Here is a 25,584-nt window from a genome sequence, read left to right on the forward strand (position 1 = left end):
ACAAACCCTTCCGGTTATCCCCTTTATTAAAACCCCTGAACTTTCTCACAATTTCCCCTTCCCCACACTTTCGATATGTATATGCTGAACCAAGGAAAGGCAGGGCAAGAAGCTCTAAATGAATACTGAAACCAGGTGAATTTCCATACAACTACACTTGGCTCCCAAGTCATTAGGTGACTTGTCCAAACACCAGTCTAGGATAAGCTGAAGTTTCTTCCAAGTAAATTCTATGGGTCCTACATCTATTTCCTTTGGACTCGTGCAGATCAACTTCATTCCCTTCCTGGCAATTCTCTGAGCTCAAACAAGGTATCACCAATGTTCCAGTTGAGAAGTTCCATCAGAAGCCTGCTCTTTTTTGCAAAATTTTCCATCATCTGTTTCAACAAATCTCACCTTTGTATTTATTCTTTATGTTCTGCTGCCATCAAGTAAGAATTTCAGTCCACATGAACATTATCGCAACTCTGCAGGCACGGCGTCATGGGGCGGAGGGCATTCGCAGGCCAAGACCCCGCAAATGAGTTATTGTTCTCCCCCATAGCTCTACCATCACGCGGTTTTGTCTCCACTCGCATGTCTGTTACATCGGAGGGAGGGAGAAGTGTGACAGTGGCACATAGAGGAGGTTCATGGCAGATATGGCACCCCCAACCCCCACACCCCTCCCCCAGTGCCGTGTAAGCTTTCCAACCTCCCCCCTGAGGTGACCCTAATTTTCCCCCTATTAGACTTGTTCTGACACCGACTCTGTATTTTTGTCGCCCCTGGTATGCAGAATTCAAGCATCCAGCAGCCTCAAGAAACCGGCAACATTAAAAAAAAATAGATAAAAAATATGCAAGTTTAAAAATTGCAAAAGTAAATATTTTCCGAAGTACACATAAACCTTTGGGAAATATTCAGCCAGCGGAGAGCCTTGGCCCTGTTTTGCTCATAGCTGCTGTTTGGATAAAGTTGTGCATCACCCAGGATGAAGAGCTAGTCGAACTCGCTGTTGGTGTGACTCTCGTAAACTGTTTCCTTATCCCTGCTTGATAAGACTTGCCCCAGTCAGAGTCTTTATCTCTCATCTTGGATGAGGGGGAAGTTAATTATCTATGTTATTGTTCATCTGGGCAGCTCCGTGAAGGGGAGGAACCTGCAGATGCAGCAACGGTTAAATGTTTTCAAATAATGTAACTGATAACAAAAATACTTAATATATTCATGCAAATGAAGTTTGTTCAGTGTAAGTACAATATAGCATTTTTCCATCTTTTAAACTGTTTATTCTTAATGCAGGTGTGGGGATTGTAAAAGCAAGTCTCAAGCAACCGAAAGATACACTTATCTGGCATCTACCAATCCCCATAGGTGCCAGATACCAGGGGTTTTCCTGTAAGATGCTTTCTTTTGAATATTGGCTATCCAGCTGAATGGTTGGCCACTGAGGAGTGGGGTAGAACAGAGAGACATGGGAATACAGATACATAATTCCCTGAAAGTGGCATCACAGGTGGAGAGGGTTGTAAAGACAGCATTTGGCACCTTGGTCTTCATAAATCAAAGTATATGAGTTGGAATGTTATAGTAAAGTTGCATAAGACATTGGTGAGACCAAATTTGGAGTATTGTGTGCAGTTTTGGTCACCTAACTACAGGAAAGACATCAATAAGATAAGAAGAACAAAGAGAAGATTTACTAGGATGTGGCCTGGACTTCAGGAACTGAGTTACAGAGCAAGGTTAAAAACTTTAGGACTTGATTTCCTGGAGTGTATATTTGGAGGAGGTTTGATAGAGGTATTTAAAATTATGAGAGGGATAGATAGGCTTTTGTTTTCTCCACTGAGGGTAGATGAGATACAAACCAGAGGACATGGGTTAAGAGTTAAAGGGGAAATGTTTAGGGGGAACATAGGAGGAAACATCATCACATTGAGAGTGGTGGGAGTGTGGAATGAGCTGCCGGCTGAAGTGGTGAATGTGGGCTCATTTTTAACATTTAGGAAGAATTTGGACAGGTACATTGATGAGAGAGGTATGGGGGGCTATGGACTAGGTACAGGTCAATAGGACTAAGCAAAAAAATGGTTCGGCACAGTCTAGAATGGGCCTGTTTGAGTGCTCTGTGCTCTATAATTCTATGGAGTCCTAAAGCAGAAAGACATCTTTACTTCATCTGATCAATATTATGTTAACATCAATTGGCTGAATTACATTGACACATTTGTCAGTTCCAGTATTTTATATGTATTATCAAGGGAAAAGGATTAATTTAGCATCTGGAGGGATGTTATTTGAAGCTTACAAACATTGGATTTTTCCATGACGAAGGGCTCAGGCCCGAAACGTCAGCAATATGTCTTGGTCTCCTATAGATGCTGAATAGACCAACCGAGTTCCTCCAACATTCGATGTTTTTTTTATTTGATACTCTTAATCGTCAATTAAGCGGCAAATTTCTGCATGCTGAATCCATGTGCGTTCCTGAGAGATGGTTTTGTAATTTTACCCTACATATCTCTGAATAGGAAGTATCAGAAATTCATATTGTGCAACAAATGAACCCCGATCACGGTCACTCATCCCATTGGACTTTTCTTCCACTCCCCTTTTATTGAGGATTTCCTAAACATTTAGTACTTTTGTTTTGAAACTATTATAAATTCTTCTCTCTCTGCTGACCCCTCGGAGCTCATTCCATGTGCTAACAATCAGCTGTCTAAAGATGAAAATTCTCTGTACTCTCTTCTGTTGTTACCTGATGACTTGAAATTTGAGATGCGTACACTCTTGAAGCTGATCAGAGGAATCCTCCATTATATCTGTTAATGAGAAGAGATGCCTTTCTGCATGGCTCATGCCTTTCATCTCCTTGCAAATCAGTTCCACTTCCTTTCTGTGGGCCTGAAGTGGAAATGAGGAGAAAGATAGGATTGCTTAAATGATCATTGGTTTAATATGGATATTTTCATCTCTCATCCAAATGTGCGGAGGTTAAATATTCATTGATGCATATCAATCAAAGCTGAAGTTCAACTCTAGCTCTCTATTGCTATAGATGCTTTGTGCAACCATCCTAGTCTTGCCCTCTCTCTATTTTAACAACCACAAATAGACAATGACTTGCAACACTTCATTTGCGCATGACAGAATGTGGTTGATATCCTTATGGTTTGAAAAAAAAATTAACCTCTTTGGACTATTCATTGTAAAATGATTTAGTTGGATAGATACACAAAAGTCCTGGGTCAAAGTGGGCCATCTACAAGAGAAATCATGATCGTAAATGAGGTTACTGGTTGATATTTTCCTGCTCCAAAGTTCAATTATAGCAACCTCCCCACCCACCCCCCCATCACCACTTCTCCAGTCATATTCAGTACAAATTCAAAGTTAGCATAAAAGCATTACCAGATTCAGATTTATTGTTAGAGTACATATACAACATCACATAGCACATTAAGATTCTTTTTTCCGTGGACAACACAGAATTGCTACCTATTGGCAGTGCAAAAAATTACTGACTCAATGCACACATGTAAATAATGTAAACAAACTGACTCTGCAAAACAGGGGGAATAAATCAATGAAGTGCAAAAGTAAGGGTCCTTAAATGAGCCTCTCATTGAATTTGTTATTGAGGAGTCTGATGGTGGAGGGGCTGTCGCTCTCTCTCTTTCCTTTCAAAATCAATTCTCACCTTTCAACCATTATTCTTCAGTCTTTATCCAGATGCCTTACTGTTTGTTGCTTATACCTTGAAGAAGGGCTCAGGCCTGAAACGTCGGAACTAGAGTATATCTGCATCTCCTATTGGCACTGAGTTTTTAAAGCCTAATGCTGGTAAATGGTATTTAATTCTCTATGTTATGTTGAAAGGCCCGATTCTGTCCTTTATGTGTCTTCCTCGGACGATGAATTGGTCGCCAATAAATTCTAACGTCATTGATTAGAGGCTCGGCAGAGAGAGAACATTTAAGAACAGAATGCATGTTGACCAGTAAGAAAGGCTCAGGTTTCTCTTAGATCAGCTATATTGTAACTATTTACATTTTTGAGGGGGAAAAAGAAACAGTTGATTACATTTATATTAGTGAACTTCCAGTTCTCCATTAGGGTGGCAGGTGGTAACAGTTATCATTTCTTTTTTCTTGAATTTCATTTTAATTTTTTTTCCCTGTAATTTATTTATGTCCTGAGGCCTGTTTTGTGGAGACAGACCATTTTGTCCAAGGTTCGATATTCATATTTTCCAATAAAATTTAAGTGAGAGCATTAGTTATGGTGGCAATCTGCAAAGATTGACGGATTTTTAAAAAAAATTCATTTAATTGTGCCTGTTTTTCACTAACAGATAAAAATGCTGTTGAAATCTTCGAAGCCAAAGCCTGATTAAGCAGCTGAACAAAATTATTGGGTGAAATCACATGCTGTGTGATTTTATGCTTTTGTCAAAACCAAGGAACTGACAGAAATTGAATAAAACACAGCCAATGCCTCACTTTTAACACTCGTATTCAGGCCAAAGTCAAAAGAATGAATAAAAACTGCTTTCAATATGAAAAGATAAACACTTTAATCCTACTTTCTGCATTATAGAGACTTAATGTGAGCAATCTATGTCATAAACTCTATTTAAACACAGGAGAATACAGATGCTGGAATCTGAAGATAGCTAGAGCAACTCAACAGTCGGGGGGGGGGGATTCATGGAGGGGAATGGACAGTCCACCTTACATGTCGAAACCCTGTTTCACACCAGAGAAAGTTCGGCAGTATTGAAGGAGAGGGAGGTGACGAGAGGTCAGTCCTGTTAGGTGGACGAAGGAGAGGTGGTGGGCATATGGGGGAAGCAGAAGGGAGTGGCGTTGCAAGGAAGATGAAGGAGAATGAGGAATGGAAGTAAACTAAGGAGAAAAGGGCCGATGGATCCAAGAAGCGGGACTGGTGGGTGAAGCTGGAGACAACTGCTGAAAGAGAGAGAACTGTGCAAGGGAGGGATGGCTGTGTGGATTGTGAACAGATAGGGAAGGAGGAGAAAGGGAAAGGAACCGGGTTACAGGGAGAAAGTCTTAATTGGTCACCCAAGGTTTTAGATGCATAGCTTCCTAGATCCACAACATTCAATTAAAGAACATTCCAAACACCATTTTCATTGACAATTATGTATTTTACAACTCCACATATACCCCATCTTAATACCTGCAAAGAGCCATTTTATAATTTCAGTGGTTACCCAAGTATTTATTTTCCTTCATTCTTGAGATGTGGCCATCCACTCAACTTAACTTTCTAGAGAGGCGCAAGCTTGAAAGTTGGGGAATTAGCTGCAGCATTTTCTCTATGGTGTATCCTTCCAATAAAGTGTGTTGGTGATGGAGCCGTGAATACCCAAGCTGGTGAATATAATTTCAATCAAGTGAGCTGCTTTAGGCAGAAGGATGTTGAGTTACTTAAGCAAGATATTCCTGCACCTGTCCAGGAAATTGGAGTATATTTCAATACAGCTATAGCAATGCCTTCAAACTTGCAGAGATGATTTTTGAAGATCAGAAATGATTGGCGGATATTTGAAGACGATTTGCATTCATTTGTGTTCGGTGGACACTAACGTGGCTGATGACATCAAGAAGAACTACTTTTCACCAGTGGGAGAGTCACAAGTAAGGGGACAGAGCAGCAAAAAAGCTGCATTTAATATTGAGGTGTGTATAAATGTCTTCTCTCAGAGGGTGGTGAATCTTCAGAATTCCTGCCCCCAATAGGGGAAGAGTTGGAGGTCAGATCATTATATTTAAGCTGATTAATAAGTATTTGTAATACTGGGAAATTTAAGGTACAATATAGGGAACTGACATGAGACCACCATGGTTTAAAATATTGAATAATGGGGCAGGTTAAAGGGCTGAGTTGCCTGTTGCTGTTCCAATCTTCTTATGTTCTTGTCTTCATGCATTATCCCAAAGTTTTGACCAGCCAGTGGTTAGTTATTTTGGGAGACTTCCTCCTTCTTTGGCCAACTCCAATGCTCCTCTGCGTATGCACGACAAATAGACCAAAGTTTCTCAACCCCATCCTAAATGTTTCTCCTTCTCAAGAAGTTGCCTTTGGCCATGGATTCCAGGAGTGGGAGTGCTACAGTTTTACAAGAAGGTTTTGAGAGTATTGTTAAATCTTTTCCTCTGTCCATGTGGTAACCTCTTGCCATGACCCAACTAGGAATATAGTGTTCGCTTCAAGAGACTGGCATTGGGCATACAAAAAAATGTAGCCTACCTATTGGATCTAAATTAGAGTAAGTAGAACCGCTGTGCAGGGGATGTGGGTGTGAGAGTTTCTTCTTCTGCTCATGGATTTGGAGAATTTTGTTGGAACAATATGGTTGGTATTTCTCCAATATTTATGCTCTGCATAGTTTAGATCTCATAGCCAAGCAGGAGAGAACGGATCCCTGTAGCTGGTAGACTGTGAACTTTGTGCTGCATTTGAAGTCAGTCTTCACAACTATTCCTCGCTGAGCGACAATGTCTATTTTTGCTGAGAAGTGTTTCCAAAGATACAGGAAGTGGTCAAGTTGTCCAGGGTTTTATGGTGGACTTTAATTTTGGAAGAGAGGGGCTAAGTTGGAAGAGGACTTTTATTTTGCAAATGTTAAGCTATGGTCCATTTTCTCTTATGCTTCATCTTACAAATCAATGAGGTATGCATCATCTGTAAACATCTACCCAATAACTGATATTCATCTGACCTTGATTCTGGATTGGAGGTAACATTATTTGCAAAAAATACCTATCCTCATTAGGCATTTGAAAGCCCAGACTTTATGTGACATGTCTAGTTATGTTCCTGCTCCATGGTGACTCCCTGAATCATATACGAGTAAACCACAGATTATCAAAGGAAGATTATTGGACAATTTCATGGTGTAGATGGTCATTGGCAAGTACTTGTGCAATACGAGTTAGTTGATACTTTCTGCATCACTCTTTTTTTTTAAAAATTTTTTATTTTTCACACCATAAATCACATTAGCCATGATATACACTATTTCTTTTTCACACATATACAGTGACTTTTTCTCCCCCCCACCCCCCTCCTCCCAAGCCACCCCCCCCCTCCCCCCCCTCTCATTCATTTTAGGTATACAGTCTAGGTTGCATTAAGCCAGTCAGACAATGTTGTCATTCAACAAAAATACACCAGAAATTCTACTGAGTCCATTCTTTTCTTTCCTTCTCCTTCCATCAACTTAGGTAATGTTTGTCCCCGGTAGGTTTTCGCTATTGTATTTAATGTAAGGCTCCTATACTTGTTCGAATATTTCAATATTATTTCTTAACCTATATGTTATTTTTTCTAATGGAATACATTTATTCATTTAACTTTAGTAGTTTCTTCCTTTTAATTTGGTTATGTATTCCATTAATATTTAAAGTCATATAGTTCAGCGTAGCCATTTTATATTTTGTTTATCTTCTCTTTCCGTTTTTCCATCATTACCTTTCCTCCTTTTCCATTTCTGTTTTCTTATTTTCAACTCTTTATAAGACAACATTCCTACAACATCCAACATTTTCCTTATTCTCCTATTTCTATCTTATTTATCCCCAATCTCCCCTTCCCCTCCTGAGTTGTCCTTTATCCCTTGTCGGACAACCACATCTCCCCTCTCCATTTGGATTTGCGAATCCACACGCAAGCGTCAACTGATTTTGCAGTGACCGCTATTTCCCCTCACCCCGCCCCCCCCAGAAAAGATTTCACTTTTCATATGTCACAAAGGTCACTCTTTTAATTCCCTCCTTATTCTCTCTATTCCATTACCTTCCCTTATTAATTCTTGTCTATACTATCTATATTTTCCTCTAAGTACAGATACATTCACGTATGCACATTGTCTCTATTCACTCTTATACCTCTTTACCCGCATACATATCAATCGTGATCATTTTTACTCTCATTACCCGTCTTCATCCCTCAGTCTATTTTTGTCTTTACCCACATACATATCAATCGTGATCATTTTAACTCTCATTACCCGTCTTCCTCCCTCAGTCTATTTTTGTCATTGTTCTGCAAATTTTCGTGCTTCTTCTGGATCCGAGAATAGTCTGTTTTGTTTTCCTGGAATAAATATTTTCAATACCGCTGGATGCTTTAGTATAAATTTATACCCTTTCTTCCATAAAATCGCCTTTGCTGTATTGAACTCTTTTCTCTTCTTTAGGAGTTCAAAACTTATATCTGGATAAATGAAGATTTTTTGCCCTTTATACTCCAGTGGTTTGTTGCCCTCTCTTACTTTTTCCATTGTCTTCTCCAGTACCTTTTCTCTTGTAGTATATCTTAGGAATTTTACTACAATAGATCTTGGTTTTTGTTGTGGTTGTGGTTTAGAGGCCAATACTCTATGTGCCCTTTCTATTTCCATTTCTTGCTGTAGTTCTGGACATCCTAGGGTCTTAGGGATCCACTCTTTTATAAACTCCCTCATATTCTTGCCTTCTTCATCTTCCTTAAGGCCCACTATCTTTATGTTATTTCTTCTGTTATAATTTTCCATTGTATCTATTTTTTGAGCTAGTAGTTCTTGTGTCTCTTTAGTTTTTTTATTAGATTCCTCCAATTTCTTTTTTAAGTCTTCTACCTCCATTTCTGCTGCTACTGCCCGCTCTTCCATCTTGTCCATTTCCTTTCCCATTTCTGTTAAGGTCATCTCTATTTTATTCATTTTCTCTTCTGTGTTGTTTATTCTTTTTCTTAAATCATTAAATTCCTGTGTTTGCCATTCTTTAAATGACTCCATGTATCCTTTAATAAGAGAAAGTACCTCCTTTATCTTGCCTTTCTTTTCTTCTTCTATTTCACTGTACTCTTCCTCTTCTTCTTCCTCTGGGTTGACCATCTGTTGTTTCTTTGTTGCCCTTTCCTTCTCTTCTTTCTTGTTTCTATTGTCTTCTGTGGTCTCTTCTTGCTGCAGGTGTTCTGCAGCTGTCGTTGCCGTCTGTGGAGATCGACTCCCCAGCTGGCCCCCCTCCCGTCGGTGTGTTTTTTTTCATTCGCATCGCGCACGCGCGATTCCTCGCGCATGCGCGGTTGCGCACTTTTACTCGGCTCAGCGAGCCATTTTTGTAGTCCATTATTTACCGACCTGAGGGAGCGGGTTTCTCTCTCCGCAGCGGGCCTCTTCGGACAGGTAAGGCCTTCACCTTTTTCCTCCTTTGTCTTCTCTTCCTCTCTTCTTACCGTTGCTTTCGATTTTTCTTTTTTTGTCGCCATCTTCTTTGCACCTTTATACTCACTTTTCTGTAACTTTTCTTTCTGTGCCTTTGTGTTTTCCTTTGTTTTTCCCGACTTTTCTGGAGAGGGCTGGAGTTCACTGTCCGGCCACTACTCCATCACGTGACTCCTCCCTGCATTACTCTTTTCAAAGTTAACATGTTATCTAGATCAATGGTTCTCAACCTTTTACTTTCCACTCACATAGAACTAAGTATTCACTGTGCCATCGGTACTCTGTGATTAGTAAGGGATTGCTTAAGCTGGTATGTGGGTGGAAAGAAAAAGGTTGAAAACCACTGTTTTAATCGTACCTAATTGACTCATTATGTTCAAAGTTTCATAACTCCAAAGGAAATGGGCCGATGACAATTTTTCTCAAGCAAAATATTTCAGTAACAATTGGATTCAGAGCAGTGATTCTCAACCTTCCCATTCACATACCACCTTAGATTATTTAGTTCAGAGCAGTAAAATGTGGCCATAGGAGTGGCTGTTGATAAGAATAGTCATTAGAGGCTTGGACAAAATTGAGAAGGGCAGTTGCATGGCATGAAAGTCAATGATGAGAACTAAGAAATAATCAACTGACAGATAGTGGACTGAAGTGGCCAGCTCAGTAAGTGCAGCGGTTAGTACAACTTATGGAGCCAAGGACCAAGGTTTGATTCCAACACTGCAAGAAGTTTTTATGTTCATCCCATGACCCGTGTGGGCTGTGTACAGGTGCTTCAGTTTCCTCCCACCCTCCAGAAAGTGTTGGTAGGTTAATTGGGTGTAGCTGGTGGAATAGGTAATTGATGGCTGGAATTGGCTTCTACTGAGTTGTAAATAAATAAACAGATAAATACATAAATAAATGAATAAACAAATTGATGGTTAGATAAATACATCAATAAATAATGAAATAGAAATAAACAGACAGACAAATGAATATATAATAAAGAAAATCGATAAATAGATAACTAGACAAATATGTAGATGAATGAATGCATAAAGAAAAATATAGTTGGATAAAGATGAAACTTACATGACAAGATATTGCAAAATATAGATGACCAATGACAACTTGGTGTTCATAAATACTCATATTTAAAGATGGAAAGACAAGCTGATCAATTGGTTGAAGAGCATATGGTTTGCTTAGAATTATTAACATCGAGATAGATTTTTAAAATCAGAGATCATACATCAAATTTAGAAATAACTAGTTGGATCTCAGCTGGAATGTAATAGATAATTCACATCACAAAGATGGGAGAAGGGGGAAAAAAAAAAGGCTTTTGGCATTCTTTACAGGACTTTTCCAGTTATCGGTGTCTTCGGTAATGAGAGGAGGTTAGAAAAGTCAGAGCTATTCCATTCTGAATAGGGAAAGATGAGATCATAAAGTGGGTGGCTTTGATGGGTCAGAGAGGGTAGTTTTTCCAAATGGCGAGTCTCAATGATACTGGTAACAATTCAAAATCATTGCCAAAGGAGCTTAGGGGGCAATGAGGAGTCTATTTCTCACTCAGAGATACATCCTCCTCACTGTGAGGTTCTTTACAGTTTAACTGGCATTCTCAAGTTGGAATCCTGCCAGCAACCTTCTTCTGGAACTTTCTGGTTTCCAAGCACTATAATCGCTAAATGTTAAATGAAACATTCTGTAAGAAGTAAAAAGCTAATATTGTTGGTGGACCTATACAAGTCACTGATGTTATATTCTTATTCAAATAAGACAAAAAAGGTGTAAAATATCCAAATAATTCTCCATTCCCTTGATGCTTTAATTTCTACAGAGTATTTGAGATAGTTGGATGAATCCTTCTCAATCTGGCCCAAACTGATTATAGATCAACAACATTCCAAGGGCGCGTGATTCACTTGTGGTATCTTCCCTCCGAAAAGTTAGTGATATATCCCTGGTATCTCCATATTTGTTCAATCTGAAGGATCCTCCTTTGCGATCTACCTCAGGTGACCTCTGTACTTCTAAGTAGCCACCTCTTTTTTTATGACCTCACACGACCTGTGGAGTCACCATTACTTTCTCCCCTATCTGATGCTGGTCTGATTAATGATGGCGGTTCTTTATTGAATGTGTCTTGCACTTGCTGTTTTCAGTCACCTTCTATATTTGTTTGCATTTCTGGTTGGAGCAGTCCACTATCTGTCAGTGTTCACATTCATTTGCACAGGACTATTCCCCATCCTTTGGCTTATGGTGCTGCAGAAGGCTAGAGTGCTCATTGAAATCTGATTATGATAACTTACTATTTTCTGTAACACCTTAACCCTGTTGTCAGCCTTCACATTATCCAGCAGAAATAGAGCCAGTGATGTCCAATGACCAACCTGCTAAAATGTAAAGAGTCTGATTGTCCAGCATGAATGGATCCATGATCAATTCCCATGGGCTGCCATAAATGAATAATTGTTGCTTAAGCCCATGAACAATAATCAAAGAATGAGCCTCTCTAAGATGTCAATCATACAGAAATTTGAAAAGGAATCAACTCACTCTCCCCAGGTATAGTTCCCATTTCTTGCAAAATAGAGCTGCCTGACTTTGGTATCCAGCATCTATGGGGATTAGTAAATGCCAGATGAATGTATTTTCCAGTTGCTTGAGTTACAATGCCTAATACACCTGCATTAAGTATAAACAGTTTAAAAGACAAAAGTATTATACTCTACTTAAACTGAATAAACTTCACTTGCCTTAATATATAAACTGTAAAGCATTTTACTTTATTTTCAGTCACATTCTTTGAAAACATTTAACTATCGCTGCATCTGCAGGTTCCTCCCCCTCCACAGAGCTGCCTGAAAGATGAACAATAACATCATAGATAATTAACCCCTCCCCAAAGTCTCCGACCACAAGCAGGGATAAGGAGACACTTAGAGAGTCACCTCAACGGGAGCGGCATCAACCAGCTCTTCATCCTTGGTGACACCATTGGTGTTTCATACAACTTGATTCAAACAGCTACTATGAACAAAGCCCGACCAAAGTCCTCCACTGGCTGAATATTTGCTCTCATCTTCGCTAAAGTTTTGCGTTACTTCAGAGAACATTCTTTCACAATTTTAAAAATATATTTTTCACCTATTATTCTCATCTTATTTATCTTTCTTTTAATAAGTTTTCCTTGATTTTTTTGCCAGTTGCTTGAATTCTGGACACCAGACGTTTTACTGTATTCAATGTGCTTTTTAAATGTAGAACATGACATTATTTCTATTCCATTCCTGATTTCCACTTGTGCTCTTTCACCTTGGAGACTTGGGCCCCATTTTGATTTACCTTTTTGCTCCCTGATGCTCGATCTGCTTTATTCATTCAAGTAAGCAGTTTGTGCCTTTATTCATATCTGTTTTCAATTTTAAAATGTTTCGGTACAGATCCGGTCCTCAGTTTATTTCTTGCAAACTCACGCTGTTTTAATTTTCAGCCATTCAAGCTGATGATTTTATTTTGCATCTGCATTTCTCTGGTTCCTTATGTCATGTGCTACGTCTTTGACTTCACTGTCACAACACTGGGTTTAATTAGGATTTAATCTTTAGGATTTTCTTGCAGCATGGTGAAGAGAGCACTCACTAAACATTCAAAAGTTTCTTCATTGTCAGTATCCTCTGTATTTGAGAGGAAGGGGGAGGTCAACTCTGCAATGAATTAAGATCAGATTTTACACGCACTTGATCTAAATTTGTCCCACAGGCAGTCCATTGATAACCCCAGTTGATTCATTCAGAAATTAACTCTCAATGCATAGTCCAACTGACAGAATTAAAGGGGGGCTTTCGAAAGGAGACCAGATGAGAACTGTGCCATATTTTCATTAGTCACCTGCATTGTTTATTTTGGCTTTATGGACACTGAAACCTTAGACTTGTGTAAAGCTGCTCTAAAGAGAACTGAGACAGATTGAACATGGCTAAGATGTGAATTTGAGATGCGCCAACTCTCTTCGAAACCAATTGGTCATCAAGTAGAACTTCAACAAAAATAAGTGCATGTTGCTTACTGCGCCAGCAATCCTTGTGGTTTATTTTTTCCAGTTGATAATAATGAGGGAAGACTATTGCATTACAGGCTACTATACCAATCCTGCCTAAAGCAGGTAATAATAGAGGCAGTTCTGTGAGTGGAAATTAGAAAAAATGTACAACTCTAGATTCTGCTTTACACCAATACCTTTACTTCGAAAGGTGAACCCGTGAATCTGCTTATCCATTCAATCACTCAGTATCCATCTCATTAAAAAAATGTTGGTGCAGTTGCGGCAGAGCTGTTGAGGACCTATGGAGAGCAGGGAATGGAGACACAGAAATCCCCCCTCCCCACCCCCCTGACTGCTGTTAGCTCTGTACAGGCTTTAAACAGCCTAATAAAGGAGCTGAAGGTGGTTTATCCACCCCCTGTGGGAGTCTGTCTGATGTTAGCTCTGTACTAACTCAAATCAGTCAACCAGTTTACCTATCTCGGCTGCACCATTTCATCGGATGCAAGGATCGACAATGAGATAGACAACAGGCTCGCCAAGGCAAATAGCGCCTTTGGAAGATTACACAAAAGAGTCTGGAAAAACAACCAACTGAAAAACCTCACAAAGATTAGCATAGACAGAGCCGTTGTCATACCCACACTCCTGTTCGGCTCCGAATCATGGGTCCTTTACCGGCATCACCTACGGCTCCTAGAACGCTTCCACCAGCGTTGTCTCCGCTCCCTCCTCAACATTCATTGGAGCGACTTCATCTCCAACATCGAAGTACTCGAGATGGCAGAGGCTGACAGCATCGAATCCACGCTGCTGAAGATCAAACTGCGCTGGGTAAGTCACGTCTCCAGAATGGAGGACCATCTCCTTCTCAAGATCGTGTTCTATGGCGAGCTCTCCACTGGCCACCAAGACAGAGGTGCATCAAAGAAGAGGTACAAGGATTGCCTAAAGAAAGCTCTTGGTGCCTGCCACATTGACCATCGCCAATGGGCTGATATCGCCTCAAACTGTGCATCTTGGTGCCTCACAGTTCGGCGGGCAGCAACCTCCTTTGAAGAAGACCGCAGAGCCCACCTCACTGTCAAAAGACAAAGGAGGAAAAACTCAACACCCAACCCCAACCAACCAATTTTTCCTTGCAACCGCTGCAATCGTGTCTGCCTGTCCCGCATCGGACTTGTCAGCCACAAACGAGCCTGCAGCTGACGTGGACATTACCCCTCCATAAATCTTCGTCCACGAAGCCAAGCCAAGGAAAGAAAGAGCTCTGTACATGCTTTAAACGGTCTAATAAAGGAGCTGAAGGTGGTTTATTTTAAAATCCTGCGACTGTGTGGTATGGGTGCAAAATGGAGGGGCCAATGTTCTGCAGCAACCTTGAGGAGTTGCAGTCTCCAGGGAAGCAGAAGACTGATGCAGGGCACCAGAAAATGGGGAGGAGGAGATGACCCTACGGGACGGTGACTACAGCAGCAAACCACCAAGGGGCTTTGCTAATCAAGAACACTCAGATGGGCGGCCTGTTGATGCTCAAGGGAGGAACTCATGCAGGTTGCGGGCTGCTGGCAACTGCGGTCAAGGGATTTTCACCAGGCTGGAGATTTGCTCAGCAGAAAGGGTACCAGGTATCTGAACTGAGATGTGAGAGGGTGCCAAAGTGCTGGGGGTGGGGGGGGGGGCTTCCTGATCACGTCAGAGGTTTGGATCGAGGGCTTGGGTGAGCTGATAGTTTGGACTAAAGTCTGTGCGGCTGCGGAGGTGAATCCATGGATGGTCAGTGACCCTAGGGAGATTCTTTTGCTTCTCGTTCTCTGACTGTAAGGGGAGCTGGGCAATTTCTTGCTGATGGCAAATCTTTGTCTGCCTTACGGAAGACTAAAGGAAATTTTGTGTAACATTATATTTTCTGTTTCATTAAATGACAATAAAATAATTTTGAATCTCAAATACCTGCTATAGCCCCATTTTTCTTGAAACTCTTCCTAATCAAATCCATAGCTTCCAGCATCATTAAGAATCCAATTTAAATATAAAGCTGGATTCATTGCGTAAGGTTCCATACAGATAGGAGTAAGTCATCGGTATTGCGTTTAGTGAGAAGGGAAACTCAAGATCAAGAGTGAGGACGTGCTAAGTGGTTAAAAAAAGAGAAACAGTTTTGTGTGTGGGTCCAAATTTGAGTAGAACCCAAAGGAAGATCCAGGGGTCAGTGAAGATGGAGAAAATTACCTACTCGTCAAGAAAAGCTTGCTTCATTATCATGGAGAAATGTATTTGCTCTGAAACCAAAGGGCCAAAAGTCAGTAACAACCATTGACCCCCTACATCATCTGCATTGCAGCCTTTTAGGACATAGCCTCAGAATATTTTGGTGCCCTTTGTGGGAAACGGTTGTATTTTGGACATAGCTTCCGGCTACACTCAGTTCCTGTGGTTACGACTTGGCAATGTTGCTTGAAGGTCAAAGTTAGTGGGTAAACTAGTTTGGAATACAAGTTGCAGAAAACACAGATATTTACATTAACAAATTTAGAATTCTAAATTGTACCCAGAAACAATGTTACACGGAACCACACACAGATCTATGACAAGCACCTTATTAACTCAGATTGAAATTAAATTTTTGGATTTTCAGAAAATTTTTTAAAAATCACATTCCAGTTGTGTGCTCTGCAATTCCGTTTTGGAGTAAGAAAATACAGCACTGTGTATTTTATATCCTGTTAGACATAAAATTATACATCAACATCAGAATATCATAACGTCTCCAGACTGAAATGCCATCAGTTGGTCTATCCGGTTGGTGTAAATTTAGAATTCCAAATTATAGCATGGCTGTGGCTCCACTGATGTGATGCTAGATGGAGCCACCATCAGAGAGCCATTGTGAGCAACTCTTCAGTGAGTCACCAGCTCAAATTACAGCACTTGTTTCTATTTTCAAATGGGAAAATCATAGCTGAAATGCTTCCCATTTGCGAGCACTTTCAAGTTTTTAACATATGTGAGATGGGCAGAGCATGTTAACACAGATTTACAACAAGACCCCTGCATCCAAATGTTACACACGTGGAACAGTAAAGTGCCAGAAGTCCAAAGTAGGCTTCAAACTCGTCTCCACTGGGATTTAACCTTTTCGTTTCCAGTTCAGAAATTTGGCGCCCTGCTGGTTTCTTCAGGGGCTGCAGAGAATCAATTTTCTTTGATGTACAATTAGAACACTATAGTCACAGAGAAAGTAACTGTGCTTTCAGCCCATCAAGTACCCTCCAACTCCTCAACCCCCATTCTCACTAATCCTTCACTAATATCATTCTATTCTCACCAGCCCACTTCCTCCCCCAGATTCTAGCCCTCACCTGCCCACTGAGGACAATTTATTGACGTAGGAGAAAGCCAGAGTGGCCAAAAGAAGCCACTTCCTGCAGTGGAAGGAAGAACACGGATAGTGTTGAAGGTGGAATGGGTTCCTGGAGCTGTGACAAAGCTGCTCTAGTGGTTGCAGTACTGACCCACTTGTTTATTAAGCCCACAAAACCTACAAACTCAGTGGAGACACAGACAATCACACAGAGAACTGCAAAGTCTAGACGGATATTACCAGGGAGGCAAGTGTGGACGTGCTCTTTAAATAGCTTTTGGAGGCTTCATTCTTGACCTCGTTTTTACCGTCGACGATCAAAAAGTGACCTTCAGTGTGTTTCTGGCCTGAGTTCTGCAGCATTCATCACATGCCAACTTGCATCACAGGACCACAAGAGTGGCAGAGAGGATCACCCTGATCGACGTGATCTACCAGGGTCATTGTGTGAAGAGGGTGTTCAAAATGATTGAGGACCCCTTCCACCCCACACACAAGCTGGTCCCATTGGGCAAGAGAAACAGGGGTATCAGCGCCAGCACCACCAAGCTGAGAAATAACTTCTTCCCACAGGCAGTGAGAATGCCGAACGACCAAAAGAGTTGCTCATGCTAACCATCTGGGAATCTCATTTATAAAACAATATTTATTTATCCGTATATATTAATTCTGTATATGCATTGTTTGTCTGCATGTGTGTTATGTCTGGTTGTGTGTTTGCATGTTCTGCACCGTGGACCGGAGAACCCGATTTTGTCAGGTTGTACTTTGCAATCGGATGATAATAAACTTGACTTGAGCTGAATTTTTTTTAAACCTTCGGGTGAGGGAATCTCTGAGGCATAGTGGCCTAGGTTTCAATCTCTTGGTCTGGACTCTGCCTGCATATTAATATTCTGTGAATGATTTTGTACTACAAATCAGTGGGACAGCATATTTAAAAATACTGAGCATTTCTAAGCAATTGTTTATTCTCCAGGCTACAAAATGTTGCATACTTACAGTTCATGTACAAAAACATAATGAAATATCTCGCAGTAATTAGTTGAATTTCAAGAGCCATTATATTATTGTAAAATGACCCATTAAGTCAGTAGCAGCTCAAAAACTTAAGAAACAAGATTGGGAATAGACCATTCCTTCCTTGATCCTGTCTAAACCTGGATACATCTGCATTTTCCTCCTTGTTCTGCCAATCTGCACAATCCATTTGGTCCAAAACACCTAACCCTGATTATATTCAATTATTTATTCTCCACAACTTTCTAGGGTAGAAAATTCTAAGCCTGTGTAAGAATAAATTCCTCTTTCTCTCAGTCAGAAATTGCTAATCACCTATTTTAAAATTTATCACAGGGGGTGCAGTGTTAATTTATTTTCGGTGCTAGAGCTGACAAAAAGCTTGCCATTTTCTCAGAGTTGGCGTCAAAACAAGTCTAATCAGGGTGGAGAGGGAGGCATTAGGGTAACCGTGGCGGGTGGGGGGGGAGGGGCACAAACTGATGTTCGAGAACTCTCTCACTGGGTGCGGGGGAGGGGGAGCGGGTGCCATACATGCCCCGAACCTCCTCCATGCTCCACTTCCTGCTCCCTCCAAAATAACAGACAAACGTGCGTGCTTATAGTGTCTGGAGACGAAATCGTGTCATTTTGGTGACACTCCCTCTGATGGCGTCACCAGGTGCGGTCTGGGGAGGGGGTAACAATAATTCATTTAAGAGGGGCATGGCCCATGAATTCCCCACCCCCCTGACGCCGAACCTGCATTTCCAACATCCTCTCTCTATATATCTGTCACACCCAATTTGTGTACCTGTTCATTACATCAATGGGACAAGCAAGTTGTCCAGTACATATATACACATTAATGTCAAGCACTGAACCAAGATGAAAAAAAATATATGAATTTCAGAGCTCGACAGAAATATAGTCATAGTTAAGAGGCTTTTCCTCCTGTGGTCGCTCTGAGACCTGCCAAGTTCCTTCAGCATTTCCATGCTTTTATTTTGCAAAAGAAGCGCGGTCCCTCCTCAGCGTGCCCAGAGCGCAGGGTGCAAGGGAGCATGATTGACACTTTTCATTGCTGAATTCAACAGGTGGCGATTGGCCTGGAGGCGGGTCCGAGAGAGTGACAGGTTTCCAAAGTCAGGCATTGGTGGAAGATGGGGAGCTGGGATGGTGCCTGATGAGGTCATTATAGGAGATCACATGGTTTAGTTGCAGTTCATGTATTCCTTTTAAGGCAGGTGAGATGGAGCAGTGTCTGCACCACTTTGAATTGTAGGTAAAAACGCTGATATCTTCCTTGCTTATTAGCCAGCCACCACCCCCTCTCCCCATCCCGCACCCCAACTCCCCTGCATTTAATACGCAACCACTGTTAAATTCTCCACTAGTTAACATACCCCACTTCCCAATATTGCCTCTTTTTACAGAGGTGCCTGAGCAGCGATCCAGTAAACTCCAGTACCACTGGTCAACACCAATTCCAAATTACCTTCAACATTTTTCTTGTTAAGCCACCACAGAATGTTATGTTTCCACAAAATGATCCGTCTTTCTTCTAAACTCCAAAGTTATCAGACAAATTTTCTTGTCCGTCTTTTATCCCAGCAATCAGCCCAGTGAAAGTTCACAGACTTGCTTACAATATGATGTACAAATCAAATAAAACACATAGAATAAACCAAGTGTGGTCTAACCCATCCATTCTCAACAGGGGCCATAAAGCACATTTAAGGGAAAAGTATGGAAGAAACCAACTAAATGACAATTCACAGGGATAGGGAGCCCATAAACTTTGAATAGAGCCCAAAGGGGCCATATCCAGAAAAAGGTTAAACCCACCCCACCATCTTCTTCCCTCTGTTACCTTTCCCTCAGCTCTTTCTCTCTACTTTTCCCTCTGTTTTCACAGAGCAAAAATCCATTCTCACTTTTCCTCTCATCGTATCCAATTAACACCCTTGGTCTGTACTTCTCCCCCTCCCATTCTTCCCCTTTTCTTTTCCAAATCTAATTCAGATGCCTGTCTTTTTTCCCCCCATTCAGGTTCAGGCTCAAAAAAAAAGTCAATAATATCCTTAACTTCTGTAGATGCTGCAAAACCTGCTGAGTTCCTCCAGTATTTCTGTGTTTTGAACACAGGAAACCATTGTCAGCTCATTGGGTACTTACCAGCTTCTAACTCTCCTTCTTTCCCTGCAACCCCATAACATAACCTTCTATGATACATCAAATACCCCTCACCTTGTTTATGATTTACATCTACCGTGGAATTTACAGTAGTCAATTAACCCAGGATCCCGTTGGAGGGAAGCATTTCAAGAAATCAAGAATGTTGTTGGAAGGATGTGTTAAAGTCAGCTCGTGCTCTAATTAAATAAACAGCAGAACCAATTAAGCATAAAGCAGTTTACTTTATTCAGCCTTGATAACGCTAGTGGGAGTGAGGGGCACAAAGAAAGTTCAGAAACTCGTCCTTTACACTGATCCCCATTCAAAGCAGATAGAGTGTTCATCCCATTTTATACACCTTGAAGCAGGAGTCTGCGCGAGACCCTACAAGTTTCACACAGCTGGCAACCCCTGTTTTTACACAATATGCTCCCTTGTGATGTCTGCAAATGGCTGGGAAATGTCAGGGTGTCCTTACTCTTGGTGCATTTACCTTTACTCCTTTCTTTGTGGTGTTAGTTACTGTCTCACTAAGGCACAGGGAAGACCATGTCAGAAGGAGATTACATTCCCACCATGTTACAAGGCAAATACTGTATTTTCTCACCTAATTCATTAACCCTTTGTTAAGCAAACTTATTCTTTCACAGATGAGATTGTAGGAATCTTGGGCAAAAAAAAGAAACAAACTGCTGGAAATGATAAGCAGGTCAAGCAACATCTGTAGAGGCAAAGCAATGGTTGATGTTTGAAGGCAAGACACTGAATCGAGCATGCAGGGAAGCTGGCTAGTATGAAGGGAGGGACGAGATAGGGGCTGGCAGGTGATAAGTGGAACAAGGTGAGAAGGGAAACGCTGGGCATACTAAGCCAGGCAGAGGAGGGGACAGAGGGGGGAGTTTTAAGACAGAGAACGGTGGGCAATAGATGGAATCTGATAAGGAAACAAAGTTGGGCAGATGGAACAAGGTGGGGAGAGGGGAGGAGAAAGTGAGAGACAGAGGCTACTAGGTGACAAAGTGGAGTCAGATAGGGGAGGATAGATGAGACCAGATGGAAGAGGGGTAGGAAAGGTAGGTCAAGGGAGAAGAAACACAAGTGGAAGAGTGGAGGAACAATTGGCAGATGGAACCAGCTGTGGGATGGTAATAATGGGGAAGGGGATTGGAAAAGTTGAGAGAAATTAGGTGGACCAGCAGGAATGGGAAATCAACACTGAGATTGAAGGTTACATGAAATTGCAAAATTCACTGTTCCCTGAGTTGCGGGCTAACCGTGTGGAATATGAGGCCCTGCTCCATTTCCATTTGGCCTCTTCATTGCAGACGGGCTGCTGTGGGAAAAGACCTGTCAAGATGGTCACTGTAGACAGAGAACAAGATGGATGCCTGGTCCATACTTCGACTCACCAATCAGAGACGACCATATTATATCTCTGCTATTTACTTCCATGGTTAGTGTGAGGGAGAAGGAATAGGAACAGGTGTTGCACCTACTACTGTTGCAGGGTTATCGAGTCGAACCTTCATTGTTGTTAATAAATAAATGCATCAACCTGGATAGTTTAGTACTTTCATCAGTGATGTTTTCTTATTAAGCTTGTCTTCATGTCTGCCATTGTGTTGGGAAGACTATAGTGGATCAAGGTTGCCATGCCCAAACAAGGCACAAAGAAGATCGTGCTCTGCCCTGGCATAGAAATTGGGTCCAGGCTTCAAAGGTGACTGGAGAAACAGTAGGACTAGTTGCAACCAATGAAAGAGAAATCGAGCTGATGTTTCAGTATGAAGACTGTTCGTCAGAACAGGGTAAGCGAGAAAACAAGTTCGGCTGCAAAATGACCTCTGTCCCATGAAGCCGCAGCAGAACTTTCCACCAACACAGACTCAAAACAACCTGGAAACAGTCATTATTATATGTAATTCTGGAAAAAAAAATGATCTTCAAATGCCCAACACTGCAGTGAACACGAAAGTAATTGGATTTCCTGGCACTAAACTTCAGACAATAAGTCATGAACCTGTAAACAAATGACATGAATGTGTAGCTAACTGCTGCTCTTTGGATGGTGAAAATAATTCTTAAATCCACTCCAACCAAGCAACTGCCAACACTGACCCCATATACCATTTGCTACAAATTCAACATTTGTCTGGGAGATGGAAAATACAATAGGAAACTTCAAATTTCTCAGTTCCAATCTTGGCAAAAACACAAGAGAACGTTTCGAATCCAACCACCCATTCAGAGCCAATTTACGTGCTCTGAGCGTCAAGGCATTGTCCAAATGGAAGTGCTGTGGGATAAATCCAGTTCAGGAAACAAATGCCTCATTCATTGATGGCAATACCGAGAATTCCCCAGCTTCAACTTTCCTTGAAGATGGGGAACAGCTCTCAACAGGATCTCACAGGCTATGGGATGTGGTCTTCTGCTCCACAAGTGAAAGATATTAAATGCCTCTTGTGGCCATGAATCTCAAACCATGGGACAACCCACACGGGAAAATCTTTTAAAGGAGCAATTTATTTCTCCACTGGCATTTCAGGAGGCAATAAATGGGTGGACAGACAAATCATCCGAGAACAAGACTTTTTGTGTCAAAGGGTGGGAAAAAGGAATGCCTATAATATCCAGAGGAGTAAATAAAAGACAAAGATCTGCAGACACTGGGATTGAAGTAAAAACATAATGCTGGAGAAACTCAGCAGGACGAAGAGAGTACTTTAAATAGCAAAGATAATTACATTTTTTGTTAAAAACACAGCTGCTGTATTCAGGAAATTATTGCCATTTTCCCGAGACACAGCAAAAGATCAGAACAGGAATAAGGAGTCATTTCCATTCCAATATTTATCTCCTCAACCCCTAGTAAATTTCCCGGAAAGCCTGCCATCTAAAGTTAATTCCTGGCATTCTGTGAACATCAGCCTGATGAATATCCATGACACACGAATCACGTCAGTAGCACTGTACGTCCCACGTACATCAGATGTCAAAATAGACGTCGCCGCACCGGCGTTGCAAGTCCAACCTCCTCAATTACCGGTATTCTGTCTAAACGTGGGGTATGATACAGATATTTGGAATTCTGGTCATTCCGGAAGGTAGGGAGATACTTCAAAACGGAAGGTTCTATGCAAAAAATACCCAAAAAATACATAACCAACATTTTGGGCTTGGCCCTTCTTCAACCTTAATAAAAGGGCTCAAGCCCAAATGTTGGTTGTGTATCTTTATCTTTGCTGTGTAAAGTACAAATGTTTGATCTGCTGAGTTTCTCCAGCATTTTTCTTAATATCTTTACTCTGTTGTCTTTTTTCTTCCTGCTGTCCCTTCTAGATTTGGAGTATTTGTTTCAAAAGGCTTTTCAATGGAGGGTATTGTTTTGGAAAAAAATACGCCCAGAGACTGAAGTTAACAATGATTAAATTGCAAATATGACCAAACCTTTGATGTGGAAATTACCTCTTCCATTTATCAGATGAAGTGTCTCATTCTTTCTCACCCTCACAGACACATCATTTAAGCTGAAGTATTAGAATGCATGAACTGATACTAACCACTTATTGTCCAATCGTAGAATGTCACATTGGTAACCGCACAAGCTTCATAAAAACAGCAGGACTATAGTCTCCTGTGCAATGACAGAAGAAAGATGGGAAACTAATAAAAGGGTCATCCATGCAGAACAAAATGCTGGAGTAAAAACAATGTTTTTTTTAAAAAAAGCAACTAAATTTTTATTAGGCTATGACTTATTGTGAAGTACTTTGGCCAGCCTATTTCAAGGTGAGACAAAATTAAATAGAGTATTTGATTCATTAATGGTTTTGGTATAGTTGTATCCCAATGGGTGCTTTCTCTTGCAGTTTACACAAACTTATTTCTCAACTGATTGAAAATAATGTGTAACCAATTTTGTAAAATCTCAATGATTTTTTGGCTACCAAGTGCATTAAGACAACTGTGAACTATTCACATCCTTTATATTAAAAATCTGTAGAAGTGACATGGATTAAATAAAAATAGAAAAGGCCGGGAATCCTAAGCAGGCCAGCAGCAAAGTTTGAGATCGAAAAGCCATCATCAATCTGGTTAAAGTTGCAAAAAGGGTGAGAGATAGATACAATAAAAGGAACCCACAAGACACTCAAAGCTGCTGCACAGGTTGATAGTGTAGCCAAGAAGGTGCTTGGTGAGTTGGCCTTCATTTCAAGAGCCATGAAATAATAGGCTTTTTCAGGTGCATTCTACACCAAGAATGCGCCTGAAGAGGCAGAAGCGGCCCTTTAAATTGGCGTTCAGGTGGCAGCGTTTAAAGCGCAACACTGGCCACCTGAAGGACACAGCTGCACAGGATGCGGCTCTGAGCACACTCCAGCTCCTGCCCAGTGTCAGCTGTGATCAGCAGCTTCCAGCCAGCTGCATTCAGGTGGCTGGGGGAGCCACTGAGGTGAGCTGATTATCCCTCTCGGAGGAGGGTTACATAGCTCACCTCAAGAGTGCCTTCTGCACATTCAGGTGGCTTCAAAACAGCCGCATATTTCCTAAACATGCAGGGCAATAGGCCACCTGAAAGTGCCTAATGTTGCAGCTGTACAACATCTATACCTCGGTTAGACCTCACTAGGAGCACTGTGTTCAATTCTGTTCACCTCTCTATAAGAAGGATGTGATGCTAAAATGAGAGTGCAGAGGAGGTTTACAAGGATGATGGATGAATTGGGAAGCACGCCTTATGAGGACAGGTTGATTGAACATCGTTTTTCCTTCGAGCAGCTCAAGGTGACCTGATAGAGATGTACTATTGATGAGAGTCATGGTTGCCCACCCACCCCCACCGGGGCTGAAATGGCTAACACAAAGGTGCTTGGGAGAGAGTACAAAGGGGATGGAAGAGGTTATGTTTCCCACACAGAAAGTAGTGGGTGCATGGAATGCGCTGCCGGCAACTTTGGTGGTGTCTAGAACAATAGAATCTTTTAAGAGGTTAATAGATAAGTACATGGATGGGTCACGTCTCCAGAATGGAGGACCATCGCCTTCCCAAGATCGTGTTATATGGCGAGCTCTCCACTGGCCACCGTGACAGAGGTGCACCAAAGAAAAGGTACAAGGACTGCCTAAAGAAATCTCTTGGTGCCTGCCACATTGACCACCGCCAGTGGGCTGATATCGCCTCAAACCGTGCATCTTGGCGCCTCACAGTTTGGCGGGCAGCAACCTCCTTTGAAGAAGACCGCAGAGCCTACCTCACTGACAAAAGGCAAAAGAGGAAAAACCCAACACCCAACCCCAACCAACCAATTTTCCCCTGCAACCGCTGCAATCGTGTCTGCCTGTCCCGCATCGGACTTGTCAGCCACAAACGAGCCTGCAGCTGACGTGGACTTTTTACCCCCTCCATAAATCTTCGTCTGCGAAGCCAAGCCAAAGAAGAAACATGGAACTAAGTTAAATGGGGGGGGGGGGGGGGGGGGGGGGAGGTGGGTGGTATGCAGTAGGGAAATTCCAGGCAGTTGTTGGAGTAGGTTATTAGGTTGGCACAATACTGTAGACTGATTGGCTTGAACTGTGCTGAAGATTTCTGGGTTCTATGTTCTAATTGGTGGAGGACTGGTTTGTACATATGATCTCAATCTTCTCAGTTGTGCTTGGAACAATGATATCAACTGTTGGAGTGAGAGAGAGAAAGAAAGTAAACAAAGGGAATAATTATAGCTGTAAATTTCAAGTCAGAGCTGTTCCTGACTCCTGAAATTTAAATAAAAAATG

General features: G+C 41.5%; 1 long non-coding RNA gene across 1 annotated transcript in view; it reads right to left on the reverse strand.

Moving 5' to 3' along the window:
- Positions 1 to 744: 744 nt before the first annotated feature.
- The window catches only part of LOC138747400 (uncharacterized), a 53,648-nt gene continuing 28,808 nt past the window's right edge, over positions 745 to 25,584 (reverse strand). The window contains exons 2-3 of the long non-coding RNA XR_011347476.1: positions 2,750 to 2,895; positions 745 to 1,144 (exon numbers count right to left, since the gene is read on the reverse strand). This is a non-coding gene — a long non-coding RNA (uncharacterized lncRNA). The remainder of the gene's footprint in view (positions 1,145 to 2,749; positions 2,896 to 25,584) is intronic.

The sequence above is a fragment of the Narcine bancroftii genome, chromosome 12 (genome assembly GCF_036971445.1).
Source record: "Narcine bancroftii isolate sNarBan1 chromosome 12, sNarBan1.hap1, whole genome shotgun sequence".
NCBI classification, from domain to species: domain Eukaryota; kingdom Metazoa; phylum Chordata; class Chondrichthyes; order Torpediniformes; family Narcinidae; genus Narcine; species Narcine bancroftii.